The sequence below is a fragment of the Muscardinus avellanarius genome, assembly GCF_963383645.1.
Source record: "Muscardinus avellanarius genome assembly, chromosome: 2".
In the NCBI taxonomy this organism is placed as follows: Eukaryota; Metazoa; Chordata; class Mammalia; order Rodentia; family Gliridae; genus Muscardinus; species Muscardinus avellanarius.
Window position 1 is genome coordinate 180,041,198 of NC_137787.1, and position 25,110 is coordinate 180,066,307.

The window sequence follows — 25,110 nt, forward strand, 5'->3', positions numbered from 1 at the left end:
ACACGTGAACATGGGCTTAAATTTCATACCTTATGTGATACCCAAGGCACAAAGTAAAAGACAGCGGAGACTAGGAACATGAAGAAATGTGAGCCCTTCTCAAGCCGAATGCTGCCCTTGTCAAGGATGGCTGGCATTTGCTAGAATGAAACAGGATGCCCATCTGTTTTGGTCAAAAACACAATTGCTGTACACTGGAAAGTCACCCAATATTAACGTGAAATATGTGTTGTTCTGCAGCTCTTTGTCCAGTGACCTGATAAAAAGGATTACAAAATAAGTTAGGGCTGTGAAAATAAATCCAGTTAAGGTTGCCAGGTAAAAACTCACCGGGATGGTCCACAAATTAATTCAAGTACTACAATGACTACTAATATTCTGGATGCCCAGTTGGATATTATTTTGAGTAAGAAATACAAATTATATTAAAAATATTTGATGGCACATAAATGTCTATACATATAAAAAGCATTTAATATTATACTTGTGAAACTTGTGATGTTTATCTGTGCTAAAATTTAGTATATTTTTGTAATGAAACTTGGTAAGTGACAAAAGAATGTTTTATTTTATCTGATATCTGGTGTTTCCTACTTGTACAAACAGTTTTGAGGGGACAAAACAAAATAATAGACTATGCTTTTCATTAGAATGCAACATGATTTGAAGGCAGTGACTCCTTTATTGTTTCTGAAATAACATCAGGCTAGGATTTGATACATGTAAGCATTCAACTATGTCCTTAGACATAATATTTTAATTTGTAGAACCTAATATACATTTTAATGTGGACACTACAGTTCACAAAAAAAGACTCCTCATCTACTATAATCTAAAAGAAGAAATTTCTAATTTTATTATGGAATGGCATAAAGACTGGAATGTGACTTATATAGAAAGAATGATGCTCAAACATAGACCATATGTAGCATTCATAAACTTAACATTAAAGACATCACTTTGGTCTGCACCTGCAACAAATAAGTCACCAATAGACTGCTGAGCACAGGTGTTATGCGCTCAATTCATCTGAGACTCCTAAACAGAGCAAACTGCTACCCTCACTTCTCCATCAACCTCTGCATGGGTCTTTATGAAGCTTTTGATAGGATGAACTTTTCTACTTCCATAGCCCCATTGTTCGTGCCAATGAAATATAAAACTCTGTGGTCTTCCTGGGTACATCAAAATCAATGAGTGTTTCCTCAGAAATCTGGTCCAAGAAAATTTATTATATAAAAATCTCTCTTAATTATTAAGAAAGGGTATAATTATGCCTGTTTCCAGGGAGCTATGGGGAATTGATTTTAAAAATAACTTCAGCAGGCAACTCCAAACCTAAAAGAATGGGGGAAAAACATTTACATCAGAGCAGGGGCTTGGAGGGGTGCTTTTGGAAGGTTTAGCTCCTCAGGCTTCCTACCTTGAGATTCTTATTGTACACCTGGGGCCCTGGCATCTGAATGTTTGACAACTTTAGATTCCCAAGTACTTCTGATATACTTAACCTATAGTCTGCACATTGTAGTAAAAGTCTGTGTTACTGAGATATTACATACATAAATAAAAATCACCCTGCTTAAAAGTACAGTATGATTAATTGCTTAACTACTAATACATTTTTAGAACAATTTCATCAAACCCATACCCCCCACTCCCCAGTCTTTTTGCAGTCATAAATCTTTTCTCAAATTCTTCCTGTCTCAAATTCTGACAACCACTCATTTGTTTTCTGTCCATTTCAAATTTGAGGATATTGTTTTCTTTCTTACCTTCTCTTCTCCTTCCTTCCTTCCTTCCTTCCTTCCTTCCTTCCTTCCTTCCTTCCTTCCCATGGAAGTGAGACTATTGCATAATAAGAAACTGCTAAGCTATCTTTCAAAGTAGTTGCATAATTCTGTACTCCCACCAGCAAAGAATGAGAGTTTATTTTTCTTTGCATTCTTTCTCTAAAAAGTTGTTCTGGTTAGGTTTCATTTTGGTTTGATTTTGAGCCATTCTGTTAATTGTGCAGTGACATCATGCTTTACATTTGTTTCCCTTAAATATTTTAAGCGTCTTTTCATACACTTACTTGCCATCTCCATAGCATTGTTTCTGAGGTGACCCTTTGTATCTTTTGCCCTATAAAACACTTTGTTCACTTTCTAATTGTTGACTTTCAGTATTTTTTTGAAGCGTTTGGATATAAGCCCTTTATTAGATATTTGGGTTTTCAAATATTTTTCCCTACTGTTTTATTTTCTGTTTTTAACAGTTTTTTTTAAAGGCCAAAGTTTCCAGTTTTAACAATATTTAATCAAATAATTCTTTCTGTCATAAATGATGCTTTTAGTGTTTGTTTAATAACTCATTACTAAACCCAAGATCATGTACATTGCCACATTAAAATTTTCATCCAAAATTTTGCATTCTTCATGTAACATTATATGGTTCTTCATTTTACCTTAATTTTAATAACCTTGACTAAATTTTTATTATAAATATAAGATCTGTATCTATATCTTAAACATGTTGACATCCAAATATTCTGCAGGATTATTATAAAAATGAAATTATTTTTCCTCCATTCACTGTCTTCACGCCTTTTTGAAAGACAGGTGATTAAATACGTGTTGGTTATTTCATTGATTTTTATCCTGATCTTTGTATCAATCTTCCTTCTGTCTGCTTTGTTTTTATCTTTTTGTAATTTCCTAAGGAAGAAACTCAAATCATTAATTTGATTTCTTTTTCTGATATAGCCGTTATAAGAACACAACATTATTCAACATAGTTTTGCTGCACCCTTCGAATCCTACTATGATCTATTTCCATTTAATGGCACAGGAAATAGATTTTAAGTGCTTTTGCAATTTCTTTCTTGTTACATTTATTTAGAAGTGTTTTTTTTTAATTTCAGACACCTTTCTATTATTGATTTACAAAGTACTTGTTAATTATACTCTGTGTGAATTTTATCCTTTTAAATTGCTTTAATTTTTTTTTCTGCATATCGTTTAATTTTTTCACTGGTCAATATCCACTTGAAATATATGTGTATTTACAATGTGTTCATTGTTCTGTGACTGCTAATTAAATTTATTTCTTCTATCTGATTTTATGTCTACTTGAGTTACCAAAATTGCACAAGTGTTTTAACCAAGTGCATTTTATTATCTTAATTCTTCTTTCACTCTTATTAGTTTCTACTTATTTCTTTTGAAGCTCTATTAATTAAACAAGAAATATTATTACATAGTACTTAATATCTACTAATATTTCTTAGTATGAAGTCTTCCTTTATTTGCTATTGATGCAATCACTTCAAGTTTGAGTATTGTTTTTATAGTATAATTTTTTATTTTTACATTTAAAATATGTAGTCATTAAACTTTGTTTTATTAGAAATAATATGTTTCTTACAAACAGTATCTAGATGGGCACTGAATTATTATTCCATCTGTCAGTCTCTGCCTTTTACTTGGAATATTTAAACAACTTTTATTTAACATATTTATTAGGATGACTGTGGTAAAATCAATTTCTTTGGCATTGTGTTCTTTTTGATGGATTATGTTGTCTTTTATTTATTTTTATTTTTCTTGCTCTCTTTTTATTAAATACATTGTTCCATTTCATTCCTACTGTTGACTTACATTAATAATTTTTATCTGTTTTATAAATTAAAATTTTTTTATGTAGCATAATATAACCGTTGCCTTATCTAGCTATCTTCCAAGAATTTTGCATCACTAAACACAAAGAATAAGAATCTTACAACAGAATTTTCAATTGTCCCTTTTTGTTATGACCATTATACAAAATTATTCTATAAATTTTACCCATAGAATACATTTTTCCCATTTTTGTATAATCAATTATCTTTTAGGATGAATAAACATACAAAATTATATTTATTTCCTTATATATTACTGTTTTTAGTGCTCTTTATTTCTTAATTTATGTCAATATTTTCAACTGATACTGTTATCATTCTACCTGTTTTCTTTGCTATTTACTATAGTGTAATGAATTTGTTTATATTTATTTGTATGAAAAAGTACATTAGTTTATTCTTCACTTTTGAAATATATTTCTCCTGCTCTATAATTCTTTGCAGATACAGTTTGATTATGTTAGTAATATAAATATTTCTTTTCATTGTGTTTTGGCTTATAAGGTTTATGATAAAAACTCTGCTATCATTTCTATTTATTTTTCTGTTTATATAATGTTACCTCTCTTTCTTGCATTCTTTCAGGATAGTTTACTAACCATTTGCTTCCACTAATTTGATTATAAAACAGCAAATTATATATTTGCATGTGTGTATGATTCTTACCTATTTATATTTTCTTATTGAACACTTGTATACATATTATGTGTTATCATATTTTCCACTTGTGCATTTTTATATTTTTTGTAATTATAATTCTTATCTCCTCATGAATATCATTTCCCTTTCTCATGTGGCTTGTAACATATTAGTTATAGTCATTTTAATCATTTTCTCATGGTACCCAAATCTGGATTATCACTTGTTTTGGTTTTATTGACTATTTTCTCACTTGAAAACATGTACCATACATAGCTTTTTAGCATGTCACCAAGTGATAGACCTTGTTGAACTAAAAACTGAGGCAAATATTTATGCCCAGATATAGATGATTCTCTTCTGTAAGTGTGAGGAACTGAGTCAGTCTATTTTGTAGTTGAGCTCAGTTTGAGTTATCACTGCATGAGTTACCTGAAGTACACCACAGCCCTCAAATTCCTCTTTCCACCTGCAGCCATCCTGCATTCCTTCATCTCAGTTGGTAGTCCCTTTACGTGAATTTGCTTCTTCGCACCATGCAACATGCTGCTGCTTGTCACCCTGTGCAAAGTGCACAGTGGCAATAGGAAGCATTCTCTTTTCAGAAAAATTTTTTTAAGCATCTCGATCCATGCACCATATTAGCTTAACTCTGCCTTGTATTACCAGAATTCTTTTGTTCAAGTACATTTCTGGCTTCTATCTTAGTAGCAAACAGATTATAATGCCCCTATCAGGAGAATGGACTTTCTCCTGATTATTAATGTATAATACAGGACTTTCTCCTGTATTATCAATGTTAATGAAAGACTGTTCATGTTCTCTTCTTTTCTTCTCTTAGTTGCCATTAAATTTTGCTGGGGGCCTCTGCCTGGTGTTTTTCTGGCCGTTCTCCAAATGCCCTGTCATAATATGGATATAGAATGTCCTCTGAAGTACTCATTATTAATATTGAAAGGTAATATAGTTAAAATGTTATGGTTTTAATCTTATCAGTAGATAAATCCATTGTAATAGATTGACTGGGTGGTAACCTAGGTGGGTGAGGTGTGGATGGAGCAGATAGGCCTTTGGAGTGTGGCCTTTGATGCTATGTTTGTATCTTTGAAGCCCCTTGCTTGTTCTCTTGATTCTGTTCTCCATGATTCGAGAGCAGAGGACTTTCTTTCTTCCCTCTTTGTTTCTCACCATGTTCTGAGCTCCACAGACCTGGCGTAACTTAGACTGAAACCGTGAAGCAAATATGTCTTACTTTCCTCTAAGTTCTGTGGCCAGTTGTTTTGGATTACAGTAATGAACATACTGACTGAAATATGCTCATAACTTTTGCTTTTATCGCTAGTATAGTGCCAAAAGTTTACTAATGACAAAAAAGTGTGTGAGTAGGGGAGGAATGAGATTGATTTCTGCCCTTCCCTTGGTGGCAGATGAGTTTTGTTTTATGCTTGGTAATTTCCTATGCCAAAACCAAACCAAACCATCATTTATATGCTTGCACCACTGAGGGAAACTCTCAGATATTCTGCCTTGAACTACTTCAACTTTCTCATGTCAAGTTTTGGAAGCCTGTGGGAAATACACAAGGGTAATCTTATGTTGGTAACTATTGGTCATTCAAAACCATCACCTTAGCCCACATTTGGCCATCAGGTCTTTGTTATTTACTTTTGTAAAATTTTTTTCTTTCCCCACTTTTATGACTGATATTGTTTCTTCTCATGTTCGCCCAAAGATAAAACATATTTGTGTGTCCTGTATCTTCTAATGAGGAATGTTTGCATTTGTATTAAAATTTTAGAGATTATCTGGGTTTCAAAAAATGACATTGGGAAAATATCTGAAAATATATTTAGAAATCCACAGACATTACCTTCTAGTAAATAGTAGTAATAAAATCCATATATCTGTCTATAGCATAAATTATTAGTTAATCTAAAATATCTATAGATTAAAGTAGCTTTTAATAAGAAAGCGCTCTTCAATTTATTCCTCTCTTTTCTCTCTTAACCTATCACAATCATAGAATAAAATTTATATTCTCTTTATTCACCATAGGGATTTTAAATCACAAAGCCAGGCATGGTGCGCACACCTGTAATTTAAATATTTAGGAGACTGAAACAGGAGAATATTAGGCATATGACCAGCCTCATCAATTTAACAAAATCCTCTGCAACTTAATGAGATTTTGTTTCAAAATAACAAAAATAAAATCAGACTGAGAGTGTAAATCAGAGATAAAATACTGGTGGTTCAATTCCTGTATACACCCCCTGAACACCAAACATACAAAGATAGAAGTAACACCAAAATTACTATAGATATTACAAATGTTTCTGATGCTAAATTGTGAAAGTGTTTATTATTTATAAAATAAAGGGTTCTCTAGGCCTTAATGCTGACCACAGTTGAAATAATTTATGCATTCAGTGAATGACCTGTTTATAACAAATATTATATTATTCCATAGCATTATAATAAACATATTATAATAAACATTAGCATTATCCTATACATGTACCAAAAATTGATATTTAGTAAATGAAAAAATAAACAAATATTTGTATTTTCAATGTTTTAATTTCTCAAATGACTAATAAAATCAAAATTTATTTAAGTTAAAGGTAATAAAACTGACCCAAGAAAAATTGAAGTTCCACATAAAGAGAGAAAGGTAGCATCAAATTTATTAAAGTATATAGAAATATCCTTAAGAAAATATAAAGGTCTGATCATCTTTTTCTTCCTCTTTTTTTTTTTTTTTTTGCAGCACTGGAGATTGAACCCAGGGGCATTCTATCTCTGAGCTCCAACCCAAGCTCAACTTTTCATTCTGTGTTTTGAAACAGGGTCTCACAAATTTGCAGAAGGCCTTACTAAGTAGCTGAGACTGACTGCAAACCTGTAATCCTCCTGTCTCAGCCTCCCAAGTACTTAGATTACAAATGTGTGCCACCACACATGGCTCTGACCTTCTTAATTATATAGAAGGAGGCTCATGAAACACACACATGCAGAGCCATGGTGAAGGATGTATCTGCACTGGCTGACACACAGGCTAAGTATTTACTCATCTCCAGTACATTTGAAGAGTGATGATCAAAAATATGTTTCATAATAAGAACATTTGAAAATAGTTTAGAATACTAAAATGTTAAACTATAAAAGTTTTGATGAATTTTTGAGTTTACTTATGTGTCCATCCAATGCAATATATAATATTAAGTTGGGTAAGTCCTCTTTTACTAATGCACACAAACTATGTATCATAATGGAAAACTTATGGTAAATCTTAATCATTTATATTTAAGTATTCTCAATAGTTAATATCAAGAAGGGAAAATCAATTAAAAAGAAATACTAATCAGATTATAATAAGTGATAAATATGGCCGTAAAATAATAAGATCCAATGTTTACTAGACAATTCTCACATTTCAAGAGCTCTGCTATTTTGTTTGTAAATATTACTTCACTGAACTCACACAAAAACCAAATGAGGTACATAATATTATTACCCACATAACATAGGTAGAGAAACTCTTGCTTAAATATATTGACTCCTCCATGTTCCTACAACCGTGCAGTATTTATGCAGTGTAACAAGATCAAAGCTTAGGCCTGGGTACCATAAATCAAGCCTTCTCAAAATTTAATGTGCTTTCGGATTAACCAGAAATCTTGTTAAATTTTTTTTGGTAATTCATTATGTCTCGGTTGAGGCTCAGCATCTGTATTTCTAACAAGTTCCCAGATGATGCTTCCTGTCCCCAAACCACACTGCAACCAGTAGTATTAGAAAGTATAACTCTTTACCACTAAAGTATATTACCTCATATACTTATATTGACTGAATTAATCACAAATAAAATAGAAGCAATTGTGATTTTTGTGTATGTATAGTTTCTATGCTTGTAGATGGTAAATGGTGAATCTGGAATTAGGAAAATGGCATGAATAATAAGAACAAATTGGTAACTTTTGACGTAATAGAGCATAGTCTTTCAATATTTAAAAAATGAAACTTTTTTTTTTACCAAATTGGAAGCGTATTTATTTATTCATGTTTATTGATGCACTGCAATCATACCTCATGAGGAAGTTTAGCATGACATAGGTGTACATGAATACCACACTTAGCAAGCTTCTCTCCCCTTCCCCCTGCACAAAAATGAGACTGGCATTGCTATACTTGCATGTATACATCATGTCAATTGAAGTATTATTTTAATGAGATCTTTATTTCTAAAAGAAAAGATTTTCACTTATTTTCAAATGTGTGAGTGTGTGTGTGTGTGTGTGTGTGTGTGTGTGTGTGTGTGTGGTGTATTTGTTTTGTAAAGCTGAAGATCAAACTCACTGCCTTGTTTATATTAAGCAAGCACTCTACCACTTAGCTACAGCCCAGGCCTCAAGTATATTTTTAAATAATGTAGGTTGCAGCATTATCTATAATAATCAAGAATGGAATTATCTTAAGTATGAAATGAAAGACTATATAACATACTAATATTATACCCAAAAAGGTATTTAACATCTCTTTTAAAAGATGACATAAAGCTGGGTGAATGCCTATAATCCTAGCTACTAAGAACTGGAATTTCCAGGCCAGCCTGGGCAACGTTGCCAAACTGTTACATAGATGGATAGATCAGTAGATTGATAGATTGGTAGATAAAGCTTCTTTGCTTATTGGAAATTATCTCCATTTATTGGTAAACCCAGGGGAGGTAGAGACAATCTTTTGTTTATATCTATAACATACATGGAAGTGAACCACACCTTTTATACAACAGGTGCTTAAAATAATATTTTCATAGAATGAATGAATGTATATATTTCTATAATATGTTATCAAGTAAAATGTATAATAGCATTTCAAGGGTTTTAGAAGGTTATATATATAATACATATCTATGTAATATATATAATATATATTTGGGACACAGGTTACATATATATTATATACTTTTTTGAAATACAGGTAGAAATGTACTTTTATACTTTCTTCCACGGTCTAATTATGAAATACACACTGCTATTATTGTTAAATAAACAATTAAAATATACAAAAGAACATCAGAAATATCAATAAATTAATGTTACCCTTGATATTCCAGTCTCCTTTTTTTTACTGTGTTAAAAAGAACATAATATAATATGTACCTTATTCACCTTTTAATTACACATTTCATACTATGTATATAGCATGTACATTTTATACTATATACATATTTTCCTGGGGATTGAACCCAGGGGCATGCTACCTCTGAGCTAACACCAGACTTTTTATTTATTTATTTTATTTTGAGATAGGATCTTGCTAGGTTGCTGAGAGTTTCTCTGTGTTGCTAAGGATATTCTCAAATCTGAAATTCTGCTACCTCAGCCTACTAAGAACTGAGATTATAGGCATGCACCGCCACACCCAGTTTGTTTATATTGTTTTGAGACATATATCCGGAATTTCATCCTGAAGATATAAAATTATGTACCCATAAACAACTCTAGTGTTTTTTGAAGGAACTATTTATATCTACCATGTTGACTCAAAGGTAAAATTATTTTCAGACTTCTTCAACATATGTAATTCATACTTTTTTAAAATTTGTACAGCAAGAATTAATCTTAATTCTTTTATTTTACTTTTTTAGATATACTTTCTTTAGTGTCATTCTCTGATAAGTGGATAAAACTAGAGGGAATCAAAAGTTATATATTATTTTATGCCACTAGTCAGTTCTGAACATCAAATTTACATTATTAAACATGTAAAATAATGAGACATTTGGGAAATTAAGAAGGGAGATAAAACCCAAAGAAAATGTTGTAATACATATTCCAAATCTGTTCAGAGTTGCTTGTAGTAATGGTTACTTTTATTCTTTCATATTACCAAAATTAGGTTATTAAGTAAAACTTGTTCAAAATGTCTAAGAAACTAAATTATACAAGACCCTAGAGCTTTAGATGAACTTTATATTACTTGTAGCTATCATGCATTTTTTCCCTCTCATTTACACAATATAGAGATATATCATGTTTTTGGAGTTTCAATCAGAAGAAAAGCTTATTTTTTAGGCTTTGAACTATTTACTTGAACAAATGGATATTGGAATGTTTCAAAATCTAAAGGGCTAGAATTTAAAATTTTTCAGTTTTATATCATTAAACACTGAGTCTTGAAATATTATCATCTTCTGGGATGAGTTCGCTATGTCCTAATTCAAAGACGGTCATTCCAAACTAAACATTAACACATGGAAACGACTGTTCTCATGTACAAATAGAACTGCGTCTTCATTCAAGCTTGTCAAATGTTTGTACGCTGAAATCTGATGCAGTAGAATTGCATTTTTAAAGTGTGCTCTTAGCCGGGCATGGTGGCGCACGCTTGTAATTCCCGCACTTGGGAGGCAGAGACAGGAGGATCGCGCAGGTTCGAAGCCAGCTGCACGCGCTGGCTTAGGAGACCCTGTTTCCAAATAAAAATGTAAAAATAGGTCTGGGAGTGTAGCCTGGAGGTAGAAGGGCTTCCAGGAACCCCAGTACCACCAAAAAAAAAAAAAAAAAAAAAGTGGGCTCTTGGGGAAAATGCATATAGACTGTTGGTATGGTGTATAGTGATAGCTTGTCCAGTCTAATCAAGGTCAGTGTGACTGGCCTCCACAGAATCTCCCTTGGATAATCAGGGTTCTTTTGGTAGTTATTGCTTTGAAGGGTATTCACTATTTACATAACCCTCTGCAGTCACTGTATATAATTAACCAGGATATCCAATCATTTTCTTAAATCTGCTTTATCACTTTCGGCAATGATTTACATAAAAACATATTATCTATAAATTTCTAAACCCTATATGTAAGATGTAAAGAAAAAGAATTCAAAATTAATAGTTTTTATCTTTAAAAATTAAATGTATTTTAAACTAATATATAAATCAAAATCAGAAATATTAATGGGATAAATTGGTGCATATATATGTCATCTTCTGGGATGAATATATATATATATGTAATGCTCATTTCAAGTCAAATATGTCTGTATTTTCTCAAGTGTTCGTTATTTCTTCATGATAAAAACATTTAAAACATTTTCTTTAATTTTGGAAATACACAATGCATCACTTTATTAGTAGATACCTACAATACAATATAGCACAACAGAAGTTCTTACTCCCATGTCAGAGAAACTTTGTACCTATGGTCAACTTTTCTCCGTTTCACCTTTTCTCTGTTCTCCCCAGCCTCTGGTAATCACTATTCCATCTGCAAGTTCTTTAGAATTGGCTTTTATAGTTGCCATATCTGGGTGAGATCATGTACTTATAATTCTGTACCTGGTTGATGTCATATATCATGACATCTATGTTGTTGCAAGAGACAGGATTTCTTTCTTTTCTTTTTTTTTTTTTTTGTGGGTCTGGGTATGGAACCCAGAGGTGTTCGACCTCCGAGCTATAGCCCCTGCCCTATTTTTTATTTTTATTTTTTATTCTTTATTTTGAAACCGGGTCTCACTGAGTTGCAGAGGGCCTCACTAAGTATCTGAGGCTGTTGGTGAACCGCGATCCTCTGGTCTCAGCCTCTGGAATGCTGGGATTACAAGCATGCACCACCACACCAGGCTAGGATTTCATTTATTAGTGACTGAATTGTATCCCTTTATGTATATGCTAATTCTTTGTCCCTGTGACAGATGAATGAGATAAATACCTTAAAAGAAGTGTTGGAAGCCTTCTTAGTCATTGGCCATAAGGTCACTTCAGTCCAGCTTGGGAGGAGCACAAAATGAAACAGATAAGCAGAGACCCTACAATCTCCTTATTTCCCTAAATTTTACCCTTTCATTCCCTTGATGTTTTCCCCTGACTCATCTCATGACTGCTTTCTCTTCCAAGATTAATAATGTCTTACAATGTTTTGTTTAAAATCCTCAATATAAGAAAGATACTAGTGGAAGAAGAAATATCTGGAAGAAATATCTCTCTCCTCCCTAGTCTCCTCAGCTGCCTATTTCTCTAATAAAAATAATTTTCTCTGCTGGGTGTGGTGGTGCACACTTGTAATCCCTGTGCTTGGGAGGCGGAGACAGGAGCATCAAGCAGGTTCCAAGCCAGCCTTGCTGGCTTAAGAGACCCTGTTTCCAAATAAAATATAAAATATGTCTGGGAGTTTAGCCTGGAGGTAGAAGGGTTCCATCCACAGTACCAACAAAAAATAAAAATAAAAAATAATTTTTTCTAAAAATTATTTTAACATTCCTGTCATTCATGGGAAAGAGTTCTAGTCAATCAATCAACATCAACTCCATCCTCAGTAAAGAAGGAAACATTTATTTTGACACATGAATGAGAGATTTCGGCCTATGGCTATTTGATCCCATTACTTTGGGTCTTTGATAGCACAGAACATTGTTGTGGAAATATATGATGAAAATATAAAAGAGGCATCCTCACTTTCTGGTGTCCCAGAAGAAAAAAAAGAGAAAAAGTGTCTGGTGTCTCAATATCGTTCAAGAACACACCCCAAGTAAACTAACTTTCTTCCAGAATGCGCTGCCTCCAAAGGGTTTCACTACCACCTTATTGTACCACAGTGTAGCAACCAAGTCTTTGGTCTATGGGCTTTGGGGGAGCATTTAATGTTCAAGCTATAACAATGTGTATTTATCACATTTTCTTTATCCATTCTTTGGACCCTGGATACTTTGTTCCATTTATTAGGTATTGTTAATAATGCTGCAATAAAGATATGAGTTCATATATTTATTAAACATACTTATTCATTTTATTTGGATACATATCTAGCAGCAGGACTGCATAGTCACTCTATTTTCTTTTTTATTGTCTTATTTTTTACTGGTGCATTGTAGTCATACATTTCAATGCTTAATGGAGTATACGATGGTAGAAGCATACATGCACAGATCACTCATTTAGCCCTTCTTTGACTCTCTATTCCCTCCCCCTTCCCTCCTTCTCATGTTTGGCTTAGAGATTGACTTTGGTATGTTTGTGAATGTACATCATGTACATCAGAAAATTTTCTAATTTTTGAAGAATCTCCACTATTTTCTTTTCTTTTCTGGGGGGGGATGTATCCCAGGGGTATCTGACCTCCGATCTACAACCTCTGCCCTATTTTTTTTTTATTCTTTATTTTTGAAACAGGGTCTCACTAAATTGCGGAGGGCCTCACTAAGTAGACGAGGCTGTCCGCAAACCGCAATCCTCCAATCTCAGTCTCCCAAATGCTGGGATTACAAGCATGTGCCACCACGCCTGGCTCACACTATTTTCCATAATAGCTATACAAATTTATTCCAATCAATAGTACTCAAGGATTTGGTTCTTTCCACATTCTTACCAAGATTTATTACTTTCAGTCTTTTTGATAGTAGCCATTCTTTTTAAATTATTTATGTATAATAATTATATATTATAATGGGTTTCACAATAACATGTTCATACATGCCTATAACATAATTGGATTTGATTTGTATTTTACTGATGATTAGTAATGATGAGAATATTTTGTATACCTGATGGCCATTTGTGTTACTTCTTTTGTGAAATGTCTATTTAGATCCATTATCCTTTTTTTATATTGGGTTATCTGTGGTTTTGCTATTGAAACTTTTGTATTCCCTCTAAATACTTGATTTTTCAAATTCTAGTCAACAGTAGAGTTGGCATGTATTTTCTTTGATTCTGTAGGTTTTGTCTTCACTCTTGGTTTTTTTGTTTGTTTTACCAAAACTTTTTAGTTTGATATACTCTCATTTTTAGTTTTTGCTTTTATTTCCTATGATTTTTGGTTATGTCCATTCCAATATCCTCTAGCATTTCACCTATGTTTTCTTCTTATAATTGCATAGTGTCTAGTATTATACCTAAGTCTTTGATTCATTCTGAGTTGATTTTTGTAACTGGTGAGAGATAAGATTATCCATGAAATTATCCAATTTTACCAAAGCTATTCACTGAGAAAATGGTCCTTTGTGGAAAACCAGCTGGCTAACTCAGTAAATACACATGCATTTACTTCTGTGCTTTCTATTTGATTTTACTGGCCTGTGTGTGTTTTTATGTCAGTATCAGGCATTTAAATGATTGTTGTCTTTTTAGTATATTTTGAAGTCAGAGAGTTCAATACCACTTGCTTTGTTCTTTTTGTTCATGATTGCTTTGAATATTCGTATTTTTTCATTCCATGTAAATCTTAGAATTTTTCTATTTTAATGAAGAAAATTATTAATATTTTGATAGGGATTGCATTGAATTTGTAGACTGCATTATACAAAATGGGCATTTAAGTAATATTCCTTCTTCAAATCCACAAATAAGAGATATCCCTCCAGTTTCTTCTGTATTTTTTAACAAATCAGATGAGTCTGAAATGTTCATTTTAGTAGAGTAATATCACAAACAAAAATTTTTAGAATAACACACTCATAAATCTTTACATGAAAAGATTTATAACTGCAATATAGGAAAATAAATATTTTCTGAACTGCAAGAAAAACTTGAGTCTGCAAACTTCTTATTACATTTTGTCCTACTAAAACAGAATAACTAAGACTGGATAATTTATTTAAAAAAATCCCCGAGATTTATTTCTTTCAATCCTGGGACCCAGGAAGACCAAAGTCCAGGGAGTTATAAATCTGGCAAGGGCCTTCTTCCTGTTTCATAATCTTACAAAAGGCAGAAAGGCATGGAATCAGGGCAGAAGAGAATGGGGAGGACCAAACATTCCTTTTGTCAGAAACTCACTTTTGCAGTATCCATTCTCAAGATAATAGAATTAATCAATTCTTAAAGGTGGATTAATGAATTAAGAGTGGATTATTAAAAGGCACCATACCGTCTTAAAAGTACCTCAAGACATCTCTGTTGCATTGGCAAAGAAGTTTCCAACAAACAAACTTTGATAGATATATTCAAACTAAAAATGAGTTAGGCTAATCAATCTTAAAGGTTCAATTTGACAATACACTTTTTGGCAATAATTCTCTAGGTATAATCTGGGATTCAGGTATAATCTGAACAAGGGAGATGTTCAGAAATGCAAATTCTCAGACTCATTTATGTCTACTAAATCCAACAGAAGAAGAGTCCACCAGCCTGGTTTTAAAGACCCTTCCTGACAATTTCACTATGTAGTATAGTTTGTGAAGAACTGTTATAAACTATAGTGTGCAATATGTTAAAACACTCACAACTCTATTACCAAGGCAAGTATTCTTAACATCAAAACAAAGAGAAAAGGAACTAAATTGTACCAACCATATATTTGACAGCCTTTTAAGTGATAACTAATTTAGTATTTGTCTCAGATTTCTGTAGCTCAATTTGTAGGTTTCATGCAAGTTTCATAAAGTATACTATGTATTTGTTTGTGCTCTTATACTGGGTATGCAAAGCTCATGGTTCATAAAGGTTGATTGTGACACCAGCAATTTCTATTTCAACTCTCTTCACTTGTGAGGCTGCAGATGTGGCTGTTTTCGGACTGTGCTTCAACCCAGAGTGCCCTCCACTCTCCAGCTGAGCACTGGTTGAAGATAATGTAGGTGTGGGAGGAGGTCATTGTGCAAAGCTAATTTCAGGCACCTTTGTGAAGCAGTGATTCTTTCCACAAAGTGGCTAATTATGAAGACTCTGACACAGTTAATACTCTTTTTCTTCCTGCTGTTACCTAGCTTGCATGCTTGTAAGCCCAGGTAGTGCCAAGGGGAATTAGACATGGGCAATGTGGACAGCTCCAAGGAAATGCAACATTTGAACTAAAATATCCACGAAATTGCTGTAAACACTAATTTGGAAGTGGGCAATTTCAAGCAAATGTTGAGAATGCGAAGAAAGATTTTGTGCTAGTAGAAACTCTAATAGGACTTCTGTAACAGAACAAGAGGAGGATTTCAGACATTTACATAAACAGCATCAGATGCAGGCAGTCCAATTACCACTGATGGCTTAGGTAGGTGTTAAATGGCTACATGTAATCTTGTAGTATAAAAATGATTTTGTATGCATGTTTATGCACTCAAATTTCATAATCTTCCTTTTATTTGGCATGACATACACTTTCTAGTTTACTTGAGGCATTTCACAAGTATTTTCATGACATTCATGTTTGCTCTGTGCCACTTTTAGTTTCGTAATTTAATTTGGAGTACATATTATGAATTTGTGCCAGTTGGGTGAGATTTATAAAAAAAAATTAGGATGATGTAGCTCTAGTCAATACTAACTTGTTTATGAATAACGATACTGACTTTCATATGGCAACATAGGAATTTCATTAAAATATAGAGGTAGGCATTTATTTAATCTGTAGTCTGCAGCACAGCAATCATCAGTGTCATTTGTAAAACTCTCAGAAATGCATAATCTCAGGAATGGCTACAGAAAATCTAAAGCAATATCTGCTTTTTACAAGGTCCCAATTGATTACTATGCTGATGCGAATGTCAGGGTCAGTACACTTGGGTGAAATAAGTAGTGTTTGGCTTATCCAGTATAGATTGTTCTGTCTTGAAAAATGAGTATGTATTTTCATATACTGTGTTTTGAGGAGCCACTATGGGGAGGTAGCTTCTAAAACCACTTTATCATACCTAGTACTGATTTTATAGACTTAAGTATTACTAAGAAGAATACATCCAATTATGTGTATGTGTAAATAGAATGTCTTTAATAGTCATTTGATATTAAACAGGTCACTTCACTTTTATGTTATTTAATTTCCTTATCTACAAAATGGGGACAAATATGATATTTCCATTACAAGTACCAGAAGGATTATTTAAACGATATATGTAAACTATTTTAGAAGAATGTTAGACCAGACAGGAAATAGGTAATCATTTGTCCGTAGTATTGTTTTTAATATTATACCCAGGAGGGTGATTCTCATTCTTCACACAAGGAAGAGAAGGAACAGGAAACCAAGGTGGGTGGGTGAGTGAGTGGATAAGTGGTTAGAGATGGTACGAGAGGATCATGTAGTTGGCCTTGATTGCTCATGATAGCCTTTTGTCTTGAGGTAAACAAAAGCAGGTAATGTCAGACATGTTAAGCTTCCTGGGTCATCCTTACTAAAATGAAGTTTTCAAACAAAAGCTCCAAAGAAATGTACCTTCCACCCTCCACAAGGCTCATTTGTCTCGACCTAGTTCATCCAGGTCAGGCACATAGCTGGAACACCTATCATCAGCACTATTTTATGACACCTTTTATCAAAGAGGTACAGCACACCTCCAGAAAGGCAGCTGGTGACATCAAAGATAAAATATGAAAAACACGACTTCCTCGAGGATTTGTGGTTGTTGTTCTTGTCGTCTAAAGATAATTTAGAGAACTAATGTTACAGTTGAAGAAAAAAACCTTGCCAAAAGGGATAAAATTCACTAGGTATTCTGGCTATTCCAAGTATCGTATAATCTCTTAATTTTGAAAATAGCATTTTCAAAATGTCATTTGCTTTGCTGGGCATGGTGGCACACACTTGAAATCCCAGCATTTGGGAGTCTGAGACAGGAGGATCACGGTTCGTGGACAGCCTCAGCTACTTAGTGAGGCCCTTTGCACCTCAGTGAGACCCGGATTCATAATAGAGAATAAAAAGAATAGGGCTGGAGGTGTAGCTTGGGGGTAGAATGCCCCTGGGTTTCATACCCAGTACCGCAAAAACAACAACAACAACAACAACAACAACAACAACAAAACAATAGTATGTTTTCACTTAGAGTCTGTATTTTAGAGAATATTATGTAGGATTAAACTTCTATAAATACAATTATATTTGATAGGTAAATCTCCTACTTAAATATATTAACCAAAATAAATACAAAATGAATTTTTTCCTGAAAAGGTAATTTCAGATGTTTCACAGAGAATTATAAAGAATCAATGTAACATCGCTCTATTCTATTAAAAACTGTAAAAAGACAAAACTAAAAATAACTATTTGAAAAGTATAGAAAATTTAATCATGAGGAAAATGACAATAGTTTGTGACAGAACCCATGGTATACACAAAAGTGTAGAAATCTATAGTGAACTGGAATAATGGTCATGAGCATATAAAACTAATGCTATCATATATCCCATTTTTGTGAAGTATAAATGACTTTGATGCACTGCTTCTTTGCTTAACATCAAAATAAAAGAAAAATGTTATTCTCAGATAGTATTGTCTCTATTTTAATGATGAGGAATATAGGGGAATGGGGGTTGGAGGATACAAATAAGTGTTAGAGCACCTGCTTTGCATTTCTAAAATTCCAGGTTTGATTCCCAGCACCAAAAAAAAAAAAGAAATATAATGCTTTAAAATTTTATGTTAGTGTAGATAACTTGCCCCTAGTCACAGGGTTGTACCAGCAGAAAACCAGATGGGTCCCTCTCATTAATCTGCATCATCAACTTCCCTCAGCCACTCCAAAGATACTTCCCCTTGAAGAATAAAATTTCCGTTTTCTCTAAACCATGCTGTTCCTCTAATTGTTGCCCTGATATCCAGAGCCTTCACTGCACTGATAAGAGAGGGAGTCCACACAGTACAGGTTGTGTGAATAACTGCAGTCTCTACATTTTAGAACATTATTGTCCTATAACTGACCATTGTTGACAGTGGCCACATAGACATTTTCATTTGCTAGAAACTCATTTCTATGGAGAAAAATAAATAGCTATTTCCATTAGCATCACCTGTATCATAGGCCAAAGATATATTAAATATTTATTGTTCCTACACATCAGATTATATGCTGTTTCAACTTTCTTGTGAAAAGTCTGTCTCCATAGCCTATAGAGCTATTTGACATATATTTACTAATAGGTAAAAGAAAAATCTGGTTCCTTCTCTTCAAGATAGGCAAGGCTTCTGAGACAGGAGCTTCCCTTTCCTAGAATCAAATTTATAGAAAGTGAGTGATGGCATTTATTCTCCTAATCTTAGAATGTGCTAAAACCTCTTTCTCTTCAGGTAAAACGTTAAAGTACATTTTGGTCGAATGCAGTCTTGAATTTCTAAGATATAAGCAAACAAATTTCCATTTACCCAAGAAAGACTAACTATCTGTTTCTAAGTTTTTTGCTCAGATGAAGATCAGCATGTTATTGTACAAATCATTTATCTGCTTTCAGGTACTTACTAATCTCTAACTTTTATCCCTGATTCCCCTCCCCTTTAAAGCTTTTTATTTGTTTTGTGGTAGTAGGGATTGAACTCAGTGCCTCATGTGTGCGAGGTAATCACTCTATTATTCAGCTATGACCCCACCCTTTAAGCATTTTTTCCCCCAAACAGGCTTTCATCTTAATAACTGCCTCAGCTTGTCTGAAACTTGTTATCTTTCTTCCTCAGCCTTCCAAATAGCGGATATTACAGGGACACACTATCACGCATGGTTTTGAATATTATTGGTTTTGTTTTGTTTTAAATCATGTTATTCTTGCAGTCTCTCCCTCCCTCCCTCCCTTCCTTCCTTCCTTCCTTCCTTCCTTCCTTCCTTCCTTTCTTCCTTCCTCTCTATCTCTCTCTCTTTCGTGGAACTTAGAATTGAACTACCCTCCAGCCCTATTTTATTTTTTATTTTGAAATAGGTTTCCCTAAGTTGCTGAGTGCCTTGCTAAAGCATTGATGCTATCCTCAAGCCTGTGTTTCTTCCATCTACTGGGATTATAGGCATGCACCACCTAGCCTGGCATACTGCTTAATTTAATTAGAAAATTAAAAAGGAGCATTTGGCAAAGAGGTTCCCAATGAGGTAAGTCAATTTAAATGCAAAGGAAAATGGGTTGTGTTACCAATCTGGACAATATTAGCAGCATTAAGCACATGATATTTGAAAGTAGGATATATATATGCAGTATAAGAATAAATAGAAAAATGTATATAAGTAACATATATAGGACTCACTTAAGAAATCTGATAAATATCGTTAGAATCAATAATACCTTGGGCTTCATAGTCTTGACAGCCCATTTTCCTGGACGCAAGGCAGTGCGAGTCCCAGGAAACTAACTTAGGTGTTAGCATGGGAGAGAGATTTTGGCAGAGCTGTCCACACTGTGGGATACTTAGCCACACTGTTTCTGTGCTGTCTCCATCTGGGCAGCACACCAGGAAATGAAGAGCCTTTTGATGAGGAAACAGAATATAAGATATAGATGACTCAGCTTTGCAGATGCACTGGGTGGGAACCATCTTTCAAGGGACAGAAAAGAAAATAAAAGAAAGAAAAATAGAAAGCTTGATGTATTTGGCATGTTAAAATACATGAAAAAGAGCATTGAAATGGAAAAATTGATAAAGAAATATAACCTGACAAGACATAACATACAGCCAATAAATCCATGACACATAGTGAACTTTACTAGTAATGGAATAAAAGAAAATGCAATTAAATTAAAAATGAGACATGTCCACTAGAAAGTATACACACATGCATGCACACACACACACACACACACATACACACACACACACACAGCAACAAGTGGGAAACAGACACTTTCATATATTGTTTAGAACAAAGGAAATATATGATACACACAAATGGAGGAAAAATTATTTTATATTTGAAATGCAAAATGTCAATGATTTTGATATAGAATATCATTTTTCACAATTTATCACAAAGAGACAATTAGAAATATGTGAAAATCACATGTAGGCATTTGTGTTAGCAAAAAAAGATGTAAGAATTCAAATAAGTTCTATGATTTACGACAAATGTTTATAAAATAATACATGAGAGTTTTTGAAATCTAAATTTTAAGGAATATGTAAGTATATGAAGGAAGAATTATAAATAATAAGCAATAATAATTTATAAAACAGGCATCTTATAAGGTAAATTATATAATTGTAACTTCTGAAAACTGAACACTAAATATAAAAATGGTCATATCTGGGTGACATAATTATTATTTAATTCTCTCTTTAACTTGTTTAAGGTTAAATTCCCACAGATAAATGTATCTAATATAAAGTTATATAATTTTATATTTTTTATTTTAATTTTAAATTTTCTCTTAAAGCTATATAGTATAGAGCAAAAATTGCCTAAACTGAAACTTTTGGACCTCCAGTCTAGTCAGCAGAGATAATTAGTTAAAAATAACTTTTTTTTTGGTTGGATTTTAGTTCTGATAAATACTTCCATAACACCAGATAATGTCTTACAACACTATCTCTCTGGTATATAAAGACTTAGCTCATTTATATTACTCTCATCTGCCCTTTGTCTTTCCTAGTAATAATGATTTCATGCAGTGTAATTTCTCTATTGGTTAAATTATTAAAGTGAATTAAACATTTAAGCCACATTTATTAGTATCTCAACTACAGAAATGATTTCTTCTTGTTTGTAAGATGAAGCTGTGACTGCCTCTTTCCTTCATTTACTACTTCTTTCTATTCTATTTCTGTCTTTTGTGGTAGTATTTTTGCATTTTTAGGGTATCAGTTATCCTATAACCATATTCAAATTCAAAGTTTTTGTTCAGGTTGATTTTTATATTGTAAAACTATTGGATAGGATTAGCTTATGACCACATAATATTTTTTTTTACTGCAAAGCTCCATGGTGTGCTGCTATTACACATTCTTCTTTGACTTGCATGTCATAATTACCGGGGCAATCAAATAGCAACCTCCTAGGACCAAATTATTCTGCTAACATGCTATGGCAGCCATGAGTATGGGCCATGTAAACCTTTAGCAACAGGGAGTGTATTAACTGAGGTCCCCAGGTGTGGTGCCAGGCCTTCAGGGGCTGCTCCTGGGAGATGATTGTACATGCGACAGTTACAGAGACAGACCCATACCTGGGACACTTGGGACTCTTAGGATAGTTGCTTCTGGCCCAAGGATGCCTTAAGGCCATGTTGCTTTCACCGTTCAGCAAGCTGGGATGGTTCTGTCTAAGCTTCCTTCTATCTCAACTTAGAGTCAAATCTCATTACCTTCTACCAGGTCTTTCCAACTTTCAAGCTTCTTCATCATCCATTCTCACAACTATTTTACCCTAATATAATCCTTGCAAGTTTCATCTTGGCATGCAATTCACTTCTCTGGCCAAACATTCATTCTTCCAAATCACCTAACATTTAAATTTACATTATGTTTTAACCCTAGTTTAGTGCATTTATTATTAATTATTATACCATTTAATTATATTTATTACATATAATATACCAATAATTCATCAATTTATTAAGATATGATATAACACAATTATTAATTAACCAATTTTCTTTTATCTGTTTATAATAAAATCTTTCCCCCAAACTATGAAATATTCTGTCAATTCTGCTGCATACTCTTTCTTTATATGTATATATATAAATATATATATATATATATATATGATTCTCTCTCTCTCTCTCTCTCTCTCTCTCTCTCTCTCTCTCTCTCTCTCTGTCTCTCTCTCTCTCTCTCTCTCTGTCTCTCTCTCTCTGTATATATATAATTTCCCTCCCAGAGTACTTTGCTTTTCTGCTTCAATTAATTTCCTGGAATTTTCTTTCATTATTCTCCAGGTTTAAAATTACTATTGAGTGGATCTCAGGATCTTTTCTCAGCTTATTCCTCATTTTTTCTTGGGGCACACACTCAACTAATATTCTAAGAAAAGATGTGTGAGAAATTCAGAACATTTTTAAGTTTTAGAATTTTATAATACTTTTGTTCTGATTTATATATTATACAAAATTTATCACAGCTTTTAAATCTATGTAGGAAATACTTTCCCCTTAGAATTTTGAAGGCCTTCCTCCATAGTCACCTAATATAGATAGAGACTTGCTGATAAGACCAGCCCATATATATGGTAATCTGTTGTTTAAATGAATTTTTCTTGTAATCTTTATTTACACACTGAATTTCATAGCAAAATATAAAGAAATAAATTTTATCTATATTTGTGTGCTTGGTAAAATATTTTTAAATATAAATTAATTTTAGTTGATACTTAACCTAAAAATCGTACGTATTAATGGGGCGCCATGTAGTGTTTTAAAACATGTATGCATTATATAGTGTTTAAATAAGGTAAACTAGATCTACTTTCTCAGACATTTAATATTTTATGATAAAAATTTTAAAATAATATCTTCTGGATTTTTAAAACATACAGTATATTATTGTTCAAAAATATTTTTAGATCTTGTCATACTTCTTTTTAGATTCCAGGCATTCTTACTTTTTGTAATTTCTTATCTTTCATTTTCTTTGTTGTTCATTTCTCAAATTTTAGTCTGAAATTACATTGCCTGGTCTTATTCATTATTTTGTCTTTACCTTTATTCTCAGCTTCTTCTAAGTATGAAAAATACAGCTTCTAATTATTCCACAGCTGATCTGATATTTCTTATGGGTTGCATGTGACTTCTAAAGTTACACATTTCTGTAAACCATATCACAGTCTTTTCCCATTTTCATAGTTAGTCTATTCATAGTTTAACACCACACCAGACTTGGTTTAAATAGCTCCTTTTATATGGATGAGTCTCTCAGATTGTGGTCTGCCACTTTTTCCCCAAAATGGCAACTGAGTAGTCAGGGGTCTTACTGTGCCTTTGTTGTGATTAAAAGGATCTCAGAGTCATGAATGTCCTTTGGATCTGTGCTATTTTTTGCTATGAGGGGCTGGTCTGAGATGATTACTGGAAACATATCCACTAACTTTGTGCAGGTCTTGTTTGACATTGTGGAGTCAAGCTGTAGGACATGCTGACACCTACTGCTAGGATCTGTTCTATTTCATTTGCCTTTGATATTAACATTCTCACATCCATAATCTTTTCTCCCATCCCAGGGGCATCACCTTTTGCCCCTGATCATCTTGGTGGTGAAGCCACTGATATGGAAGACAAAGTTCTTCAACTGACTTTGAAACTCTCTCTGTTTCAAAGGGAAACCGATTCTTAATCTATGAGTTCAGGTTTCCTGTGTATATTTGGTTACATTTAAAATTTCTTACTAACTTTGGTACCTAATGAATGGAGTGGTAATATAATGAGGAGACTTCATCGTTTTACTATCTTCTTTCTTCCTTTAATAATACTGAAGTTTTGTGAAAGCAAGAATAGCTAATTTTTTATTTCTTCCTTCCTGAATCTGACCTCATGACTCAGCCTAATGGCAGCTAGAGAAATTATCGATACTATCCATGGCCTAGTTGTGCTGGGTCAGTGGGATAGCTTGCTGAGAGACCAAATAAGACACCTGGAAGTAGGATGTGAGGTATAAGGTTTATTTAAAAATGCTGAAGGGGAAGGTCAGTGGTGACAGGCTAGACAGGTAGTTCCTATATTTCACATGGTGTCCCTGGTACTTAAACCAAAAATAGTGCTTCCGTCTCTCATCTCTCACGCTTTGTTCAGTAGAAGCCAGCTGGATGCCATGTAATCTCCCCACAATGCTATCTGTGCTCAATACTAGTTACCCTAGGAAGAGTATTCTAATGGGTTAGGTTACAGAAACAGTGACATAATTAGCTTAGTTTGTTTTGTACCATTATATGAACTACATCCCAAGAAACTTGCAGTGCATGCAAGAAAGCAAATTTCTACCACAGACACTGGTTTGCCCTAAGTCCCAGCACACAAGGCAGAAAGCTAACGTTCTTTGAGATAATATCTATCTGGAAATTCTGACCCCAATTGCTCTCATTTTTCTTTATCTTTGTTCATTCCTTGGAAAGGGGAGGTGCCAACACAGGGACAAGGTGTTTGGCAGTCCCTTTCGCCAAGGATGATGCAGCATTTGATAGAGAACAAAGCAGTGGACATTT